Source organism: Mastomys coucha, unplaced genomic scaffold (assembly GCF_008632895.1).
Source record: "Mastomys coucha isolate ucsf_1 unplaced genomic scaffold, UCSF_Mcou_1 pScaffold12, whole genome shotgun sequence".
NCBI classification, from domain to species: domain Eukaryota; kingdom Metazoa; phylum Chordata; class Mammalia; order Rodentia; family Muridae; genus Mastomys; species Mastomys coucha.
In genome coordinates this window covers 55,091,749-55,112,101 of record NW_022196894.1, presented here as the reverse complement: position 1 = coordinate 55,112,101, position 20,353 = coordinate 55,091,749, and the positions used below count along the sequence as shown (strand labels likewise).

General features: G+C 39.9%; 2 protein-coding genes across 5 annotated transcripts in view; one reads left to right on the top strand and one right to left on the bottom strand.

Annotated features, from left to right (window-relative positions):
• Cmss1 (cms1 ribosomal small subunit homolog) overlaps nt 1–20,353 on the top strand; it is a 302,226-nt gene that overhangs the window by 47,034 nt on the left and 234,839 nt on the right. The gene's annotated exons all lie outside the window — the stretch shown is intronic.
• Nucleotides 1–20,353, bottom strand: part of Filip1l (filamin A interacting protein 1 like) — a 245,065-nt gene that overhangs the window by 47,572 nt on the left and 177,140 nt on the right. Inside the window, exon 1 of one of the 3 annotated variants that reach the window (XM_031364150.1) lies at nt 506–645. The exons of the other annotated variants lie outside the window; for them this stretch is intronic. The gene's annotated coding sequence lies outside the window, so the exon portion shown is untranslated. Of the gene's footprint in view, nt 1–505; nt 646–20,353 lie in introns of those variants that run through there. 3 annotated transcript variants of the gene reach the window in all.

Here is a 20,353-nt window from a genome sequence, read left to right as displayed (position 1 = left end):
TGTACCATAAAGTTTTTTTTTAAAGGTTAGTTTCATACTAATTCCAACCGTATTTCCGCTGTTTTAAAAATACTTTTATAATAATATTTCTAAGGAAAAAGCTGGCATTAACAAATCCAGTCCCATGGGCAGGATTTCGCACTCTACTCTTAGAAGAGCTCAAAGTTTTAAGTCTTGAGGAGAGATAAGATACTGGGCTGGAGCTGTTACAAGTGGAAGTCTCCTTTAGATTTCTCAGTATCCGTAGCCACTTGGGAAGCGGTGGAATCCACACCTACCCCGCACCTCCCATTTAAATTTAAATCTCGTCTTCTCCCCCAAGCCAAGAACTTTGAAGTTCCTTTGAGTTGGGAAAGGGCTTGGGGCTGGCAGTCACTGAGCGCGCTCTGCAAAACCTGCCCGCCGCGCTGAAGCTGAGCGGGTGCTGGGCGCGACCCACACACTTGCCCCTGAGCCCGGGGCGGCGGCTGTACGGGAGCCGGAGCGGCGGCTCTCTCGGGCTTACCTGAGCTGCGGGCGCCGGGCCGGGCCGGGAGGGGCGGCGAGCCGGGCCGCGGTTGCGCTGCGAGCGGCTGTGCGCGCTCCGGGAGCCTCCCGAACAATGCGAGCGGGACGCCGAGCGCGCCCGGTCTTGGGGCGTTACGTCACCGCTCAGCCTTATAAGGCGTGCGGCATGTGCGGCTCGGCGGCGGGGCCACAACAGCCCAGACCCTCACAGCTCCGCAGACACCGGCGTGGGTGCCCCGTGGGTCCCCGGCTCCCCGTGCGGGTCCAGCGGGCCTGACCGTACTTACTGCCAGGCTGCCCATACCTTGGGGGTCAAAGTCGACCCTCCTCCTACTGGCTCTCACAACCGAAGTTGCAGCTTTAAATTCTTAAATACACATCCTGATTCTTGTGTAAACTTTTGTAAATACATTTTGTTACATTTGTTTTGGGGTTTCTGGGGGAGACAAGAGGAAAAGAAGTTGGGGTTTTGGATATATACACTTAAAACTTCTTTTCTTTTTGTAGAGAGTAGGGGACCTCAGAGGATAGTATTTTATTTCCTGATGATGTAACTACCAAACAATTCTTCAAGTGATGATGGGAAGGCCAGATGAAGTCTTATTTTTCTGTGTTTTTACTGAAAAGACCGCCTCTTCTCATTTCTACGTGCCTGTGTTTTTACGAAAGCAGTTAAAACCAATCAGATATTTTGGCATGGAAAGTATTTTTAAAGAAATTAAATGTTTTGTCCAGTACTTGCAGGACAAAGTATAAAAATAGAACTTCAGAACTAATTTTAATCTGTCTTCTCCATCTGACCAAATAAGACAAAAAAACAACAAACTCAAAGACACAAGAAGAAAAACACTGGCCAAATATGTTTGAATTAGATGTGTTCCCCTCTGGTGTGGGACAGATTTCCTTGTATAGAAATCTTCTTTTTAAATGAGTGCTGACCTCCTAGTTACCTTGAACATCAGTAAGAGAACCTCCAAAGCCATATCTCAAGTCCGTGAATCTGCTAAATAACTTAGAGATGTAGCAGCCTCATCTGCAGGCTTCGGAGGGGTAGCTTTAGTAGCTTGAGTCTATTTAAAACCTCTTTTTAAATCATGCTAAAGTAGGATTGCCTCCTATTATGATGTACATCCTATGGAGTTATTATTCCCATATGTCTGTCAAGTAGGAGTCATGAAACTGGTCCTCTTGTTTCTTTTGGGGGTGGTGAGAGATGATGGTTAGAGTATCTATCCAGTTAGCTAAGTGATGTGAGGAGCAGGGCCCCCAAGTAAGCCTGTGTCCTCTGCTTTACTGTGGCTCACACGGGACAAGTGTATTTCTATTACAGCTCTTTCTGAGACAGCCAAGCTGCCTTTCATGCAGCAACTTAAATGTAAAATTTCATAGTGGATTTAATATCTGCTTTGCAGGATCTGGATACTTTAGATGCTGCTGTTACCTTTACTGCTCTTCTGTATTTGAGAAGCACATTTCCGATCTTTTTCGTGTTTGCTTGCGCCTCTGCTTATGAACTATACCCACAGAGATGGCTATGCTTTTTTTTATTATTATTTTTCATGAGATAAAGTGACTGATGAGAGCCACAGGAAACTTGAACTCACAGCACACAGAATAACAGAATACGTTTATCCAGGAGTGAGCTGTTCCTAGTTTGCTGTGCTTTTATCCTGTTAGTGAAACATTTCCTAACGTTTGACACTGCCACCTATTTCCTCCTTGCCGTTTTGTGCTCAGGCTTCCCACCCACTCTGACTCCCATATCCCTGTAAAAGTATCCCTCTGTGTAGTTGTGTTCTGAACATGGAGGAACTGAGCAGACACAAGGCTCGTCTGCAGTTCCTGAAGCAAGTCACAGAGAAGGAAGGCTCCTTCCTGTTGCTCGCATGCATGCCTTACTTGGCGCCCTGGTGCTCTCTGAGGCACTGGTCTCTGGCCACTGGGATTCAGCTTTCCAACTAAGGTCATGGCATGTCAGTGCTTTCTTCAGTAACCAATAATAAACTTCATGTTTTGGGCTTTTACATCACACCAGTGGCCATCCTTTGAGTTTTATGTGCATGCCATCATTTAATCTTTATTTACAACACATTTCAGATAGGATTATCCATAGTTTTCAGATGAACACCTTCAGACTGAAGTCTCTCGACTTCAGTATTAGGATGCGAGGACTTAAGCAATTTTTTGGCATAATCTTGGACTTATTCTTCAGAGGCTTGCTCAGTGATGTCTGTCATTGGCAAGGGACTCCTGTGATTTACTTGAGACACTCACAACTGTTTTACAGACTAGGTGATGAAGTAGGAAAACACATTTCACACCAGTGCTACCCTAACTGCATTAACTAACCCTGTGGGCATTATGCACACTGGAGACATCATGGAATTGCGTATGTGACAGTTTTCTAGGAGGTGGCAGTAACATGACATGCTCTATTAAAACTCAAGCACCTGAGTGATTTTCTTATAGGTCAGACCTTGTGAGAAATGGACTTTATGTGACACAACAGCCAGCTGTTGTATCTGCAAACTCCAACCAGCCATTTGTTGTGCTTCATTGACTCTCATGAGCTGATGAATAGATTTTCGTTTCCTTCCTTTCTATGAAGTTTCTTCTGGAACTGTGGCTCTTGTTCCCTTCTTACATATACTCACTATGAAATAGCCAAGCTAGGACTGCTGTACTGCAAAATGGACTGAGAAAATTTCACTTTCTTTCCTAGTTCTGGCTAATTAGCATATGCTTCTCCATTCTGTCATCACGAGTTTCCTGCAAATAAACATGGCAACAAATTAAGGTAAAGCCCTTTTCTACAATTAGCAATCTGCATTTGTAATCTAAATAAGCAGTTGGTTTAAGGTATTATTTAGAAAAGGAACAGAGGAGTTTTCCTGCAGAGTTAATTACTTTCTATATGGGAAAGGAGGTTTCTAGATAAAAGGGCTGAAGGCCAGGAAGGATTAGCTAAATTTTACCATAGAAGATTACCTTTTTCTTTCTTTCTTTCTTTCTTTCTTTCTTTTTTTTTTTTTTTTTTTTTTTTTTTTTTTTTTTTTTTTTTTTTTTTTTTTGAGACAGTCTCATGTAGTTAAACTGCTATGTTGCTGATTCTTCCTGGATTCCTAGGATTACAGACATGTACAGGCTTACACAGTTCTGAGGCTCAAACTCATAGCCTTCTGCATGCTAGGCAAGCATCTTACCACTTGAGCTACATTACCAGCCTGAAATTACTTCTTATATAGTCACATATAGTTTCTCATGGTTTAATTTCGTGTGGTTCAAGCAAATAAAGGCTATTCTGGTGCTCACAGCAACCAATGTCCTTAGCAAAGCCAGTCGTTATTAGCCAGAATGGAAATACCATCCTACTTAATACAATTAATGTATGCTCTTAAGCATGTCAAGCCATTTCTTCTTTGTGACCTGGTCATATTGCTCAGGTAATATGTCTCCTTGCCTATGTTTCTCCATCGTCATCCAAACATGTGATTAACAACTTTTTTCAGATGCCCACAGTTCTTAGTGATGATTCTTTATCCTAAGTGGGTCATAGACTTGGTGACCTGTGAGCCCTGCCCCAGCCTATCATGTGGTACCCACACTCCTGATTATAATGTGTTTCTTTTGCCCCTGATATAATACATAAGAAAACACTACCCTTTCTTAACCATGACTTTGGTAACATTAACTGGAAACAATCCCGAAGCCTTAAAAGGTTTTACTGTAATATCAAATTGATATACTTTTGCTATTTCATATCTATTTGCTGTTAATCTCTTGCTATCCCCAATTTATGAATCAAAATTGATTAGAGATGTATGTGCATAAGAAGAACAATATTTATGCGTAGTTTAGTATGACCCCACTATCCTTGGCTTCAGGCATGTGTAGAACATATTGGAACTGAATTCTCCGAAGATAAGGAAAGATAAATGTTAGGAACAAAGGAAAGCAGCCAATTTATTTCGTTATGTACCTGGTCCATGTTGGTAACCTGAACAGAGAAGGCATAGACTTGGATGGCTCAGAGAAGCAAAGCTCCATAGCCCTCTCATTAGTTTTGGTTGAATTTGGATTGGCAGCAAAACTGTCCTCAGTCCTAATGTGTTATCCTCATGAAGCCTTTGTGCAAAGCCCCTTTGCCCCCAAGCACCAAGAAACTGCCGTGGATCTGGATGAGGATGCTAGTCCATCTTCTTGCTTCTACACAAAAGAGCCAAGGGACTAAGTACAAGCAACTGTAGACTCCCTTCACCCTTCTTTCTGTTCTCGGACTGACACCTGCCTGGTTGGATGATGTCGATACTCTCAAATTAACCTCAAAAGCACTTTTGTTCAGGGCAGCAGTTATTGTGCTCCAAGAGCCTGGTGGCAAAAGGTCACAGATTGAACCTGGATATACACACAGACTATGGGTGTGTGTGTGTGTGTGTGTGTCTGTCTGTCTGTCTGTCTGTCTTTTGTCTGTGTGCCTTCTCACTCTTTTTGGTTTTTCGAGACAGGGTTTCTCTGTAGCTCCGGCTGTCCTGGAACTCACTCTGTAGACCAGGCTGGCCTTGAACTCAGAAATCCGCCTGCCTCTGCCTCCCAAGTGCTAGGATTAAAGACGTTTGTCGTCACCACCACCCGGCTACCTTCTCACTCTTATGTACAGCCTCTGTTTTAGAGCATCCATAGTCTGAAGTTTCCAGAAGCCTATTAATTATTTCTTCTTCCCCTCCCTCTCTCCATCTTACCCTCCTTCCTTTCTTGCCTTCCCCCTCCCTTTCTTCCCCTTCCCTTCCCTTCCTCTTCCCTTTCCCTCCTTCCCTTCCTTCCTTTCTTTTCTTTTTTTTCTTCTTTTCCCTCTGAGATTGGATTATAGCCCTGGCTGTCCTGGAACTCTCTCTATAGACCAGGCTGGCCTAGAACTCAGATCTACCTGTCTCTGCCTCCAGAGTGCTGGGATTAAAGGTGTGTTCTACCACTTCCTGGCACCTCTTAATTATGGTTATCTGGAACAGCAGTATATACCCTTGAGAGCTGATGATGCTGAGTGTGGCAGCAGTGAGGCTGTGGGAGGAGAGGGCTTTGTTAGTGAGTGGGGTGGGCTCTTTGGTGGGGGAGAGCTAACTAAATAGTTCATGTTTACTTTCATTCTAGGATTAATAGGTATATTCACAATTTGAAAAGACAAAAAGGTAATTTGACACATAATTTTGCCAGATGAATTCTTATAATTGTTTAAAAATTCAATGTTTTCATACTGTCTAAATTTATACATTTTAATTATGCTGGTCACAAAACCAGCTGTATCCTGCTATCCTTTACCATTACAAGGCTTCGTTCTTTACTGTATGAAGTAAGTATCTTGTGTGGAGCAGAGATCTGTCCTTTTCTTCCATGTAATGCTGTGAGGTAGAGACAGTATTCCTATGAGCGGGCAAGCATGCCAAGTAGGTGAGCAGAGTGGCCTGGAGAGAATGAAGAGGCCTAAACACGATGCCACCATTGCATGGGAACAGGAAAAGCCTGCGATTTAGTGCCGACCCATTTGCTTGTTTATACTGACAAACATTTCGTTTCCTTGGCAACTAATAATAGTTTTGAGAAATTGTTGGACTCACAAGTATTACTGTAGGAGTAAAAAGCCCTTGAATCACAGAAATTAGAGACGGAAAAGACCTATTAGTCTTCTTGTCTCTCGCCAGCACAGCTGTCCTCAGTGTTTTATCTAGTCCATTCTTCTAAAGGGACCTTGTCAAACAGATTACACTCCATGTCTTAAGGAATGTGTTTTTAAAGAAACTAGTTGACAGAGCTTTTCATGGAGATATAGAACTTGTTATCAAGGAGAAATAGAGAATTTGTAGAGAGAGAATAGCCCTTTTACACAGTTTGTACTTAATAATTAAGTTCTAAAGGAGGTTACTTTTTATAAGAGTCAGAAAATACCAGTATCATTTGGATCTCCTTAATTTTTCTGCCATCTGCCCAACTTACTCTATGCATGAAGGATATATTTTAAAATATATTACATTTCAGGGTGGTGGTGGCAGCATATACCTTTAATTCTAGTATTTAAGGAGCAGAGGCAGGCAGGGAGCTCTCTGGCTCTGAAGGATGCATTTCAACTTTATTCTAAATATATTAAGTATCTAAATATGTTAGATTTACTTATTTTATTTTATGTGTTAAAAGTTTGCCTGCTTGTGTGTATACCGTGTGCATGCTTGGTGCCCAAGAAACTCAGAAGAGGGCATTATCCCCTGGAGCTGGACTTACAAATGATTGTGAACCACCACATGGATGCTGGGAATTGAACCCTGGTCCTCTGCAAGATCCAGTACTGATAAGGGATGGCTCCAGTCCCAAATCAGTATATTTAGAAACAAAATTCAATGATTCTCATAAGATAAGAGTCTGTCCCCAAATAAGAAACTAATCATGTTTCATTTAACAAGGCTCCAGTATTAATGTTTAGGAAGTAGTGCTGTACTTTTGAAAGCTCAGCACTAGAGAAGTCGTAGAAGGATGGAGAGTCCAAGGCCAGTTTGGGTTCAGTAGGAGCACCCTAGTGCAAAACAAGTCAGAGCAAGCAAAGGATGTATCAGGTGGGCAGCCATGCTGTCTGTCTGGAGGATGTCTGCCTACTGAACGAGCAGGCATTTTCCAGGGAGCTGTCTGTCTGTGCTATCTTTGCAAGTCTCTGTACTTCTTGTTTATCTTCATGAACTTCTCACAGCCATCAGTGGCTTCCTCCTTAGTGGGCCATTTGCAGTTAGGAAAGGATCACTCAGGAACTCTCTGTCCTCTCCCAACAAGGGCCAGGTTCTGGGTTCTTTATTTCTTAGTCTGGATCACGAGTTCTCTAGTGGTTCGAATAAGAGTGTAGGTACATAAACAACTTTCCTTAGTTAGCAGTTACTCAGTTTATCCCATTTTCGACCCTTTACTTTTAGCTTCACTACATTATGTTGTAGTAAATCTCATTTAGACTACTTTTTATTTGTGTGTGTGTGCCTGTATGTGTGCCATTGTGCAGATGTGCATACTCATTTGTACATTTGCCAAATGTATATAAGTGCCCTAGGGACCTGGAAAGAGTGCCAGATCTGGAGCTGGAGTTACAGAGTTGCGAACTGCTTGTGGATGTTGAGAACTAAACTCAGCCTTCTGGAAGAACAGCCAGGGCTGTTTGTTTATTTAGTGTCTTCTTTGAGACAAGGAGGTCTCATTGTATATCCCTTGATGGCCTGGAACTTAGACCAAGTTGGCCTTCAACTCCCAGACACCTGCCTACCTTGTGTGCCAACCGGGATACCTGGTGGGCTAGCCCTGTGAAGGGCAGAGCTGTTTCTTCAGCCCCTGCCTTTCTCTTCTTAGTATTTATTCTGCTTTGTGTCTTATTTCTTGGCTTCTTCCAATCTTCATGTTTATTGATTTCTTTCCTCCTTATCTGCTTTGGAAGTTACATCTGTATCCCTGTTCTGTTGGGAATTGTTTGCCCTGTAAGAACCTTTCTTCACACCCTAAATCCTAGCATCTCAGGACCCCAGTGTTTTAATCCTCTTCCAAACCTTTATAGCTGTGATGACACAGTCCCAGTTTTGTCACATACTCTAGTTGTTCTTAGGTCCACAGGACAGCATCATCTACAGTTTAGTGGACGGTGCTATAGATGCTCTGGTGTGTTTATAGCTGCCTGCTTAGCATCCTTATGTTTCAGTTTTTCACCTGGGATCAATTTCTGTCAACACAAATGCATTCTTCTGAAGTTTTTAAAGCAGAAGTCTGTTCTTTATGCACTCTTTTTATTTGTTGGATCTTCTCTTACCTCTGGTGTTAAGACTTCTCTGCCTGTAGGCTTCTTGAATGACACTGGTTTTCTCTTAGCTCATAGAAAATATCAGCCACTTCTGGCTTACCATGTTATCTATTGAATCAATCAATCTAGTTGTCATTCCTTTACATTTTTTTTTTTTTTTGGTTGCTTTTGTGATCTAACCCGCATCTTTATTGTTCTAGTTTTAGCGTGGTGTGTTTAAGCACACATTCATTTTGTTTGTCCTAGCTTTCATTGAAATTTCACTAAATCTATAGATTGGTGTCTTTAGTTCTAGAAAATTCTCAGCCAGTATTAACTTTTCAAATATGGCTTCTGAACAATGCTTGTTCATTTCTGCTTAAAAACTTGCTCAGATTAGACACATGTCAAGCTTTCTTTTCTATCTTCAGATGCCTTTACTGCGCTTTCTGCTTTTGCATCTTCCTGGCTTTTCAGATTGTACTGTTTGGTTCCTTCCCAGGAAATTGGGCCGGTGTCAAGTGGTATGTCTGCCGACTGCAAGGGCTTCAGATGTGTCCTGTTTGCTAATCCCTTTGCTTGATTCACAGTTAATATACTTCATTTCCAAAGGCTTCTTTCTCTTTTTATCCCTAGCATAGCATCCTTGGAAGGCTCTTGTCTAGGCATGTGCTGTCAATCCCCTTTCTGTACTATGAACAGATGAAGCATGGTTCATGTGTTACTTTATAGTTTGTCTCTGAGGTCTTTGTAGATCTCCTTCTATCTCCTTGGGTTTCAATCATTTGTACCATTTTCAGGTGTGTGTTTCTGACTTTTATATGAGCTTCTATTTGGAGAACTTTACATTTATGGGTTCTTTGAACTTTGTGTTGCAAGAATTGTCTACTAGTGAAGAGTCCCACTTGTTTGTACCAGGGAATATTTTCAGCCCCAAAGCTTCTGTGAAAACTTCAACACATGCTATTGTTTTGTTAGCTTTTGTGTTGTCTATTTACTGGTTTTAGTTTCACACCACACAAATAAATATGAATCTGGCTGCAGAACAATGTGGGTGACATTATTCATACCTACCTCACGGATGCTACTACCTCACTGATGTTACTGCCTCGCTGCGGTTACTACTTCCCCCTCCAAGTTCCAGGTCACAAGGAAAGCAGTTTTCCTTGCAGTCCCCTGCAGGTGGTTTTGCTTCTAAATTAACATGATCTGTACGGTTGAGCTCTTTGCCATCCCAGCCTCATGTTGGACTAGGAAGACTGTGGGATTTATCAAACTTGGTCTGTGTTACTGTCACACCATGAAGTCAAAATCTAAGTTCCTTTGGTTTAAAAACTAGTCTTAAAGAAAAAGCCACATTTGGTGTTTGGTTTGCATTGCTAGGGTTGTCATGTTACTCTTTGATCACCCTTAGTAACTCGCCATCACAATATATATATTTAAATATTTAGGTGTGTGTGTGAGTGTGTGTGTGTTTGTGTATAGCTAGTCTGTCTCCCAGTCAGCAATGGATATTAGACTCATATAATCCAATGCTGAAAATTCAGTCTGAAAACTATCGTAAGAAACATCCAAAAGATTAGTATGGCCATAAGGAAGTGGACTTTAGGCTACAGTCTCCAGGGTTTGCATCTCAGTTTTTTCATTCATTATTCAGATTAGTAATAGACAATCAGTGTTTTTTTTTCCTAGCTGCCAAATCACGTAGCATTATCTCATTTATAAGCCCATTAACTAGAATAACTTCTGTGTTTTAGTTTTTAACATAGAAATAGGCTAGGAAGCTTCTCCTCGACTTTGTAATGAACCATCATGGGTAGCAGGTGGTTAAAACTCGTTCTGAGTGCTTCAGGGGAAACTTGTCATGTAATCGATGCTTAATGCAAGATGGCCTCCTATCTCTGGGGAGTTCTAGGCTTTGGCTACTTGAACCTATTTCCCTCTACTGAATGCTATCCTAAAAATGGTTTACCAGATTCTTCAAGTGGTCCAGAATGTAAATGTCCAAACAAATGGCAGCGGCAAGTCTGCCTAGAACCACAGTTAACAGATTAAGTGGACTCCTAGTGGATTAAACAATGGTGAATGGATCACAGTGCAACACCACCCCACCACACACACACACACACACACACACATACACACACACACACACACACACACACACCTGGGAGAGAGAAAGAAGTAATTCCAGGCTCCAGATTGGGCAAGGTGTACCTGGTTCTCTTGTCCTTGTGGCTCAGGCCTACTCCCTTGATAGTCTTAATGTCTCACTGTTGGCAAAATTATCTCTGAAATTCCCAACATCTTATCAAATTAAAAGAAAAGTGCCCCACCTTTTTATGTTATCTTCTTAGGAGTCCGGAAGCTACTTCCTTTATCTCAGTATCTAGAACTGCCAGCAGACAGGAGAGAAACGGAACTGACCTGTAGCTGAGTTACTATCTGCAACCTGCCTGGATCCATGCCCATGTTGGTGTGAGTTCTGTGGCCTAAAGTCATTCTAAATTCTCTTATGTATAAGTTCTAAGTGTTGTATTGCTTTGTAACTTTCTTTGTAAGGAATATGGAGAACCTGTTGATGCTGACCACAAACAGCTAAATTAGAGATGATAAAATATGACTGAGCATGCAGGTTAGCAGTGCCTTCCTGGAGTGAAGTGCCCAGGACGTTCTATGTCTGTTCCCTGGTGTGTCCTAGAGGGAACCTGAGGCTCTTCACTCACTCGGTCCCCTTTGTAGTCAGTGGATGTGTCTTAGTATCTCTAGTGGAAACTTTAGCATCAGACTTTTGACCATAAACTAAAGAATATTGTTCACTTTATAGAATTTGAAGTCTTTTCGCAGATCTGAAACCAACTAGATTTTACCTCTTTAGGGTGTGAAGATTTTATGAATTTTTCTAGTGTAGATACCTAAGAATTAAGTTGTCTGATGGAAGTAGATAGCTAATTGTTTTATTGTACTTATGCAAAATTCACGACCTTCATAAAAAACTCTCTAGTTGTTTTAGTTTCCACAACCACTTCTTATCTATAATTAGTTATTTTCATATCGAAGTAGAGTTCTGTGCCGAATGAGGATGATTTCTGTTTGGTAGAATTGTCTTTATAAAATATATACATTTAAAAATAAGATTAAATTTTACTGCTCACCAAGATAAGTCAAAAGTAGAAACAACCCTACTCCCTTCTTTGCTACTATAAATTGTTGTACAGATTATAGATGCTTCTATTAATTGTTGTACAGATTTCCTCTTGAAGCTGACTGACCAGGCACTAGGCATTCTTTTTAAGTGGATGCTGTAGGGACCAATTTAAGGTGAAGAAAAGCCAGTTATTCCAGAGCCAGCATGTCCCAGGCATTAGCAAACTCAGTTCCTTCCATCCCTGCTACACCTTTCATCTACTATTGTGTTATAACCTATCCTGTTATTCACTATCTGGTAGAAAGTAAGACAGAAAATAGATTGGATCCAAACTAACTGATTCACTCGAAGCATGGAAACCCTTTGATGTCTTTCCCATGGAAAGGAAGAAGTTCTGTATCAGAAAAATGCAAAGGAAAGTGGCCTTGTGTTCCACTGGGTGTGCTAGCTGTTGTGTATTTGGGTGTGTGCTCATTCTGATGTCAGATCCCGACAAAAGCATTACAGACCCCATTAATCTGGTGACCTGGTCAGCCCTTCCCTCTTTCCAGTTATGATTACTACGCCCCTTTATTCCTTTTTATTATTATCTCATGTTCTTAAAGGTTAGGGGTCCCCCCCCCCCACATACACTTTCTTTTGCTCATGGAAGAAACGTAACAATACTGAACTTAGTCTCACTTTAGATCTTAGGGCAGTTTGCTTTCTTATAGCAGGGAGGCAAGTAAACAATCTTACAAGTGTAGGAAGTTCCCTGGTTTGCAAGAGGGCCATTTGAAAGGTTCACTTGCAAGATATTTCTCCATGACGTCAGCGCTGTTAAAGAGTGGAGGTGATTCTAACTCTAATAGAAGGACATGTTCTAAGCCCATGTTAAAACTGAGACCTTATACTTAGCTAACTGATACTACGGTGATTTTGTAACACAGCAATAGCGTAATTCAAGAGATCTATACATACTGTGACTATTACAACATGCACCGGAGGACGGTATGCTTGCAGATGTATAGGCTTTAAGCTATATTTTGGGTCAGCTAACTCTTTGTGGACCAGCTGAGAACCCACATGTTACATAAAATATGATATTTATTAGCAAATGTGCTCCAGGTTCAGAACCCCTTTGGGTTCCAGGTGAATGCGTCCCTGTCATTCCTGTGGCAGCCCCAGGCCAGCTAGGCCTGCAGAAAATTAAACAGCTCTGGAAATGATCTTGTTCTTCAGATGTCATCTTCTTGAATGGAGTTTTTGAATGGCTTTTTATGTAGAAGGAACATTCACAAGTCAGGTGTTCATAACCCAGAAAATGTGTGTGTAAATATTTTACATGGCCAGGATGATGGAACTTAACTGTGTCTTCGTATTTGCTGTCCCAGGCCAAAGCATCCAATCAAGTCATTATTTCAACTACTTACAGTGCTCGTAATTCAATCCCTCTAAGGGATGATGCAGGTTCAGTGGGTCATTACTCAGCTGGACTCTTTCCTTCGTTTGTTTGTTTGTTTGTTTGGCATCCTATCTCTTCACATTTAAGTGGTAGTATTGGGAATTTTTTTTTTCTTTTTAGGATTTTCTAGTTTCAGATTTTATTTCTTTTTTTTTCTTTTTTGAATATCCTTTTATTATGAACATGAATATAATAAAGTTTTTTATTTTTTTATTTTATTTTTTATTAGATATTTTTTTTATTTACATTTCAAATGATATCCCCTGTCCTGGTCACCCCTCCAAAAAACAAAAACAAAAACAAAAAACAAACACTGTGTCCTCCCCCTTCCCCCTGCTCACCAACCCACCCTCTTGACTTTTTGAGGCACTGTATTTGAATTTTCTCATGAACAAAGCCTACAGTTTTGGTTGACAATCTTTTCTACCAGGTCGAGTTCCTGGTAGTGTCTACTGCTTACCATAGAAGGGTTGTGTTTTGTTGTTTTGTTTTGTATAATACAGCAATACTAGTGTTTCTTGTCACATACTGATTTCAGTAGCTTAACTGGGACAGTTGATGCATTAACGTTTATTTCTTACTACTGTAAGATGCAATATTAGACATCTGTACTCTTATCTAATCTCTTTCCTGTTTTCCCACCTGCTGCCAGAGCCTATGGAACAGGTCCCTAACTAAGACTGAGTTAACGCTGGGTACACTCTAGCAGCAATGACTAGGGAAGAAAACTATGTTGAGGCTGGTCAAAGTTGGGCAAAGGAATCCCTTCACCTATGCTTGGTCAAGTTGCTTTAGATCAAGCTCCTGTTCGATAAGCTCCTTTTGTAGAAGAGGCTGGCTGCTTTATGGCAGGAAGGAGCCATTTGCTTTTTCAGGGAATGACTGTGGTTCCATATTCTAAAGCCTGAGTCACGGATGTTTTTAAGATTACATATCCCTCCTAGCATATGAGGAATAAACTTAGAGAAAAGGAAGTTAAGAGAAAACAGAAGTGTGAATAACTGCTAACGGTGCTGTCTCTGGCTCCATTCCGTCTGCCATTTCATCATACATAAAGAGTAGGTCAGAGATTCCTTTCCTGGCAAGTAAGTGGCAACATGTGTTTGAAATAGCAAATGGAAACTGTAGAGGAGAGATGGCAGGCACATGGCGACAGGAAGACCAGGGGAAATTTGTTGCCCTGATGTTTAGCCACCTAACCGCTGTGCTTTCCATGTCGGCTCAGTTTTACTTTTCAAAGCTTGCATGCCCCAATAGTGTAACATTTCTGTGTATAAAATGTGTACTTTCGTAGTTGGGGCGGGGATTGTTTACTCCTCTCTTCATGAGTGGCCATCACCTAAACCTTAGGCATTACACAGTGCTTGAGTAAAAGATTCCCAAAAGATAGAATCCAGTTAGGAATGCTTTATTATTTGTACTCACAAATTCCTGAAGTCAGGACTAAGGACTGTAGCCAACCCACTGCCAACTGTGTGTGGCCCACAACCTTCGAGAGTGAGTGAGTGAGTGAGTGAGTGAGCGAGTGAGCGAGCGAGCGTGTGAGTGAGTGAGTGAGTGAGTGAGCGAGTGAGCGAGCGAGCGTGTGAGTGAGTGAGTGAGCGAGCGAGTGAGTGAGTGAGTGAGCGAGTGAGCGAGCGAGCGTGTGAGTGAGTGTGTGAGTGAGTGACTATGTGTTTTTTGTGTGAAAAAGAAAAATTTTGGTTACTGGTCAGAAAAATGGGATCTGGGTCCTGGCCCTGGGTGGAGACATGACATTCTAAATCATCTAAAAGGACACAATAGATTGTCTAGTCTGAGGCTTTCTGTAAGTCACAAGGAGATACCATTGTCTGCAGTCTTACATGCTAATCCAAATTGTCCTTTAACCATATAGACTGGAAAACCTCTCTCAGGAAAGCTGTTTGTTCTAGAGTCTTTCAAAAAACAGTACCAAGCCTACTAAAATCTGTTTATCAGCACAATGGTCACTCGCTTGGGTCATTGTCCACTCTCACCCTGTGAGTGTTTTGTATTCTTCTCTGATGATCTCATCTGTCCTCTTAACTACATTCTTGGTGTTGCCTTTGCATTCTTCCTGTGGCTTTCACAAGAATGGGGGATGGGAAAGTCAGACCCAGATCCTGGTAACAGTACTTTATTAACATAGTGAGAAAGAACAGAGCAAGCACTGGAGAGCAAGCATTTCGGGCACTACAAGAGAGAACTGATCCACAAATGGCTCTGTATTCAGGAAGGCTCTGTTTAAATAGTATTTCTAAAAAGACTGTATGATTTTGTTTTATGACTGTTGTAGCAGCTAACCTTTGCTGTGTAGAGTTCCAGATTCTACAATGTTCTTAAGAACAGAGGTTCCACATATTCTCTGTCTCCTTCTTCCTCCTCTCTCTCTGTCTCTGTCTCTGTCTCTGTCTCTGTCTCTGTCTCTGTCTCTCTCTCTCTCTCTCTCTCTCTCACACACACACACACACACACACACACACACACACACACACACTTCCAGTCATCTGTCAGACATGGCAAATAGAAAATGTTTCTAAATTTGATTGTAATTTATAGAGAAAAGTCTTAGTGCTAGAAACTCCTGAAAGTAGCTTTTTTGTTGTTGTTGTTGTTTTAGCAGAAAGACTAGTAAAGAACATTAATAAGTCTCTAATATTTAGTAACATTTAATTTTAGTTTTAATAAAATTGAACTGCTTATTTAAAAATTTGCCAGTTGTAAGGAAAAATTCACTAGGTATTATTGTTAGGGTCTTATTTAAGATAATATTAGCATGATTGAAAGACTTGCCTGTACTAATACTGTATGTATTTAATATGCATATACCTAAACTATGATTTATATAAATGCTCAGACCCCCAAACCTTCTATTCCCTGCCTTGTTATAGTTATTAGTATAAATGGTCTATTTAACATTTTCATCATTGTGCCTTAAAAAAATAGATGTGTAGACACTAATTTATGAAGTCCTCACTTATTTCTGTAGCTAGCCCACTGCCAATTCTAAGGGCCCAGAAGCTAAGAATAGGTTTTAAATTTGTAGATTAAAAAAATTTTTTTCTTCTCCCATTATATGTGACCATTATATAAAATATAGATTTCAAGGTCCAAAAATAAAGAACAGAGCCACACCCTTTGTTTACATGTCATCTGGCTACTTCCTGCTGTCACAGCAAAGAGGACAGCTGTGCTAACAACCATCTAACTCACAAAATCTAAACTATTTCCTACTTGACTCCTTACAGAAAACTTTGCTGGGCTGTTCTGTGGTTCAGATAATGAATTCGTACAGTCATGACAATATCTATAGTAAGTACATGGCCATGAATAAATATAATTCAGAGCAAAACAATGAACAACTTAAAGTTTAGATTTTTATATTTCAACGAATTTGTTTGTTTACCTGACATCAAATTTTGAATTTTCTATTCTATTCCATTTTTTTAGAATTTGAGTAGTCTGTATTTTCTAAAGGTTGATATTGTTGCCAAAAAAAATTATAATAACTTTTTTTGTGGTGTACTGAGTTACTTAATGTAGTATAGGGAAAATCTTGTGTAGTGAAAGCTGAAAAACAAACTTGTTGAAGACTTTGAGGAAGCAGTCAGATTCTGAACTAGGTTCTTTAGTCCCTCATTTCTTCGTTGTACCACTTTCCTCAACTCCCTCAAGATGGGTTATGAGGATTTTAGAGGTCTCAGTACAGAGAACCTGCTGTCATGTGTAAAAGTTGAGCTAGACTCATGAAAGTCTAGAACTGATTCTTGAATAGTTGTTTATCCTTCTAATCGCCATGACTAATTAAAAACAGATTATAGTTGGTTTTGTTTTATTGTGACTTGGATGGTCATATAAGAATATCCAGCAAGGACTGGAGAGGTGGCACATGGTTGCCCAAATACAAGCAGGATGACCAAAGTTTGGTCTCTAGCAACCATGTGAGAGCTGAGCAAAGTGGCATGTGTCTAACCCCAGCTCTGCGAGGAGGGGAGACTGCCAGATTCCTGGAGCTCACTGGGATTTGGGTTCAATGAGGGACCTTGTCTCATAAAATAGGATGGACCGTGATTGAAGAAGACACTTAACTTCTGGCCTCCACATGCGTGCACTCACTGAGATATCTACAGAAAGTGGAGTTAAAAGACACTGTTCCGTGAGCACTGAGTCTAATGAGCTCATACAAGTTTATGTACAGTTTGAGCTATTTTTGCTAGATAATTATTAATACTAATGTAAATCAGATTTCTATTGCAATTTCATGCCAACTAAGAAGGTCTGAACATATATACTGAAAAAAAAGGTATACACTTCTTTTTTTACAACAGCTCCAGTAAATATGCTTTTGATTATATTTGATAGGGATTTTTATGTGTTCATTTCTTTAGAGGCTGAAACTGAGAAGTCATTTCTTTTCATCTAAAAATATCTTTTAAAAGAAAAATAATGTCTGATGTTTGTTAATCTTTATTTACATCACTCTTATTTTATACAGAACATTTGGTTATAATTTGAGAACCTCATTTTTTATTTCCTGTATCACGTGATTATATTTTGGGGGTGTTTTGGTCACTTTATAACACATACTTTAACCTTAATAAGGATTATTAATGCACTAGACTTAAAAGTAAAATTACATCTTTTAAAATCATTGGAAATAGTGCCCCTAATTCTTTTTACAAAGTTTTCCACCAGTTAAATTGATTACAAAATTTGAATGATCAAAAGCAATTGCATGTACAGAATTTGTGTTTGTGAAATCTGTATGATAAATACTGTGATTTTGGCCACTTTTCCCCTAGAATTTCCCTCATTTCTATTGTGTTCTTCAACAAACTAAATACAAGACAAAGTATGAGGACTTATACATGAAATTTAGTGTTTCTGAAACTGGAGGGCAGACATTTAGAGTTGGACCTGATTTTCCATACTGATTCACTACACTTTACGTCCTACAAACCAAGATTTAGTTGTGGGCCGAGACACCTTAAATTCTTTGTATCCCAGTTGTATAATCTCTTTGTATTTCTGTTTTCCAGTGTATAAGCTGAGGATACTGGAGAGTACTTTCCATACAAACTGTTGTATTAATTATATGACATATGTAGCACATAGCTGCTTGCAAAAATGTATTTATAAGGTAAATATTCACCTAGCTAGCTATCATGCGTCTCTTCATCAATGGTTGTTTGTGGTGTTTGAGTAGTGTGCCGGGGCTATGTAACACTCTATTGTAAAGTCAAGTCAAGTTGTCAGAACTTGAGAATGAAATAAATGGAAAGGTACAGGAATACTTTGTAAAAAAACAAATCTAGACAACATGTATAGAATTATGTTTCACACATATCCTTAGTAAACATTTGTAGAATGAATAGGTTAAATATTTAGTAAATAAAATCAATGTCTTAAAATTCTAGAAATCAAGACGTTTCAAGTATTTTTAGTTTAACTCATTTTAGAAAGGTATAAAGCCAAAGATGGTAATGATGAGGATATAGGTAAATACTGTAGCTGGTCTTCATGTGTAAACCACTGTTCTTAACACTTTATATTGATGTAGCTTGATGTCGCTTAATGCATTGAGTCTTTACATCAACCCAAAGGTAAGTACTTTTGTTACCCTCATTTAATCAGTTAAGAGAGTTCAAGAAACCAAGTCCCCAGCAGTGTGGAAGTTTGACTTCTAACTGTTTAAGTTTAGCCCCGTATTATAAACTGTCATTTCTTAAGAGTCTAGTCAGACCTCTTCCATCTCTTAGCTCATGTCAAACTTACATAGAGCACCATCACGGCCCCACTTGTCCTCCCCTCCCTTCCATGCAAATTTAAAACACCAATACAGACTTTGCACACGCTGGGATTACAGAGAACTAGCATTAGTACTAGTGCCTGAGTCTCCAGATTCTGACCTGGTTGCTGGACACCGGACCTCTGCTGATTTTGGTTTTAGAACCACTGGAAAATAAAATTGCCCTTGCTTAAGTCCTCCAACACTCTTGAAAGTATGAAGTGTGCAGATAGGAGAACCTAGACTCTGCAGTCTCTAGGAGTTAAAATTCAAGTCAGTCTAGCTTTTTTGTTGGAAATTGTGAACACGTGCAAGGAATAAGGGATAAAAATGGTGGATGATACTGGATTTGAAATTTACCAAACATTTGACTCTATGTACTTTGTAGTAACATGTTGTAAGAAATAAACACTATGGTAAGCTTTAACATTGCTTTAGGGACAGGGCTTCAAATGACTATTAAAATTTTCCTAGAAAGTGGTATTGGGAGAAAAATGGCTCCTAATTAGAGTAGGATAGTCAATATTTTCTTTGGTACTACATTCTTACTGCTTTGTGAAAAGAGTAGCTTTATTTTACTGAACTGTTTAGGGAAAAACTGCACTTGTTTAAAATGTGTAGGTTCTCTTTCTCAGAAGATTAATACCAAATCCTCAAAAATGTCGTGACAAGCAGTGACTCACTTTAGCTCATGTCAAAACAATGTGCTTTTGTAATTTTCCCGTCCCTGGAGAAGCTATTAAACACTAAACAAAATGCCTTGGAATGAAACTGATTGAGTGTTTTAAATTATGTACTTTTGCTTGGCTATTAGCCAACTGTTCATAGGGAAATCTCACTGCCCATGAAGACCTCTGATCTGAGCTGACAATCGTAGGAGAGTTTACAAAGAGTCAATAGCAGCAGTGTGTGTTCTGAAATCAAGGAAATCTCTACTTCTTTACATAAACAGTTTATGTAACTCTGATTTGGACTTTTTTCTTTGTTAACTGCTGGACAGGATGCACCTATTGAATTTTCCCCACATTATCTTGTTGATGAGTAGCACATATTCCAGCAAGGATAAGGACAAGCTTAAGACATAAGTGTTTGTTTCTTTATAAGTAGCAATTTTGTTACAGTAGAGCTCAGCATAATGTCGCACAAGTATACAAAATATGTATTGCTTTTGATAATGATAAAGTGACTTTTGCACTAATTTCCTATGCGTGGTTGGTCTTTTGCCAGCTATAATTAATATTTTAGGAACAAAATACTTAAATGATTACACTACCTTCACTGACCTAAGCCATCAAGGAAGGAGTACTTATGATGTTAGATTAGACTTTGTTTTCCAAAACAAGGTTTCTTTGTGTAGCCCTGGCTGTCCTGTAGACAGGGCTGGCCTCAAACTCAGAGATCTGCCTGCCTGTGCTTCCCAAATGCTGGGGATTAAAGGCATGCACCATCACCTTCCTGCTTAGATTGGACATTTAAAAAAAAACTTAGTATAAATGACTCAATATCTGGTCCCAAGATGTTTTAGTATTGTGCAGCAGCATGTCCTTTGAGTAAGACTTTGGGCCTTGGTCTCCTAAACGTACATGGTGATTATGAGGTTCCTCAACAGAGTTTATAGCATACTCTTCACGTAAGGAAAAAATAGGAACCCCATGGATGGTTGTTGAATTGAACAGA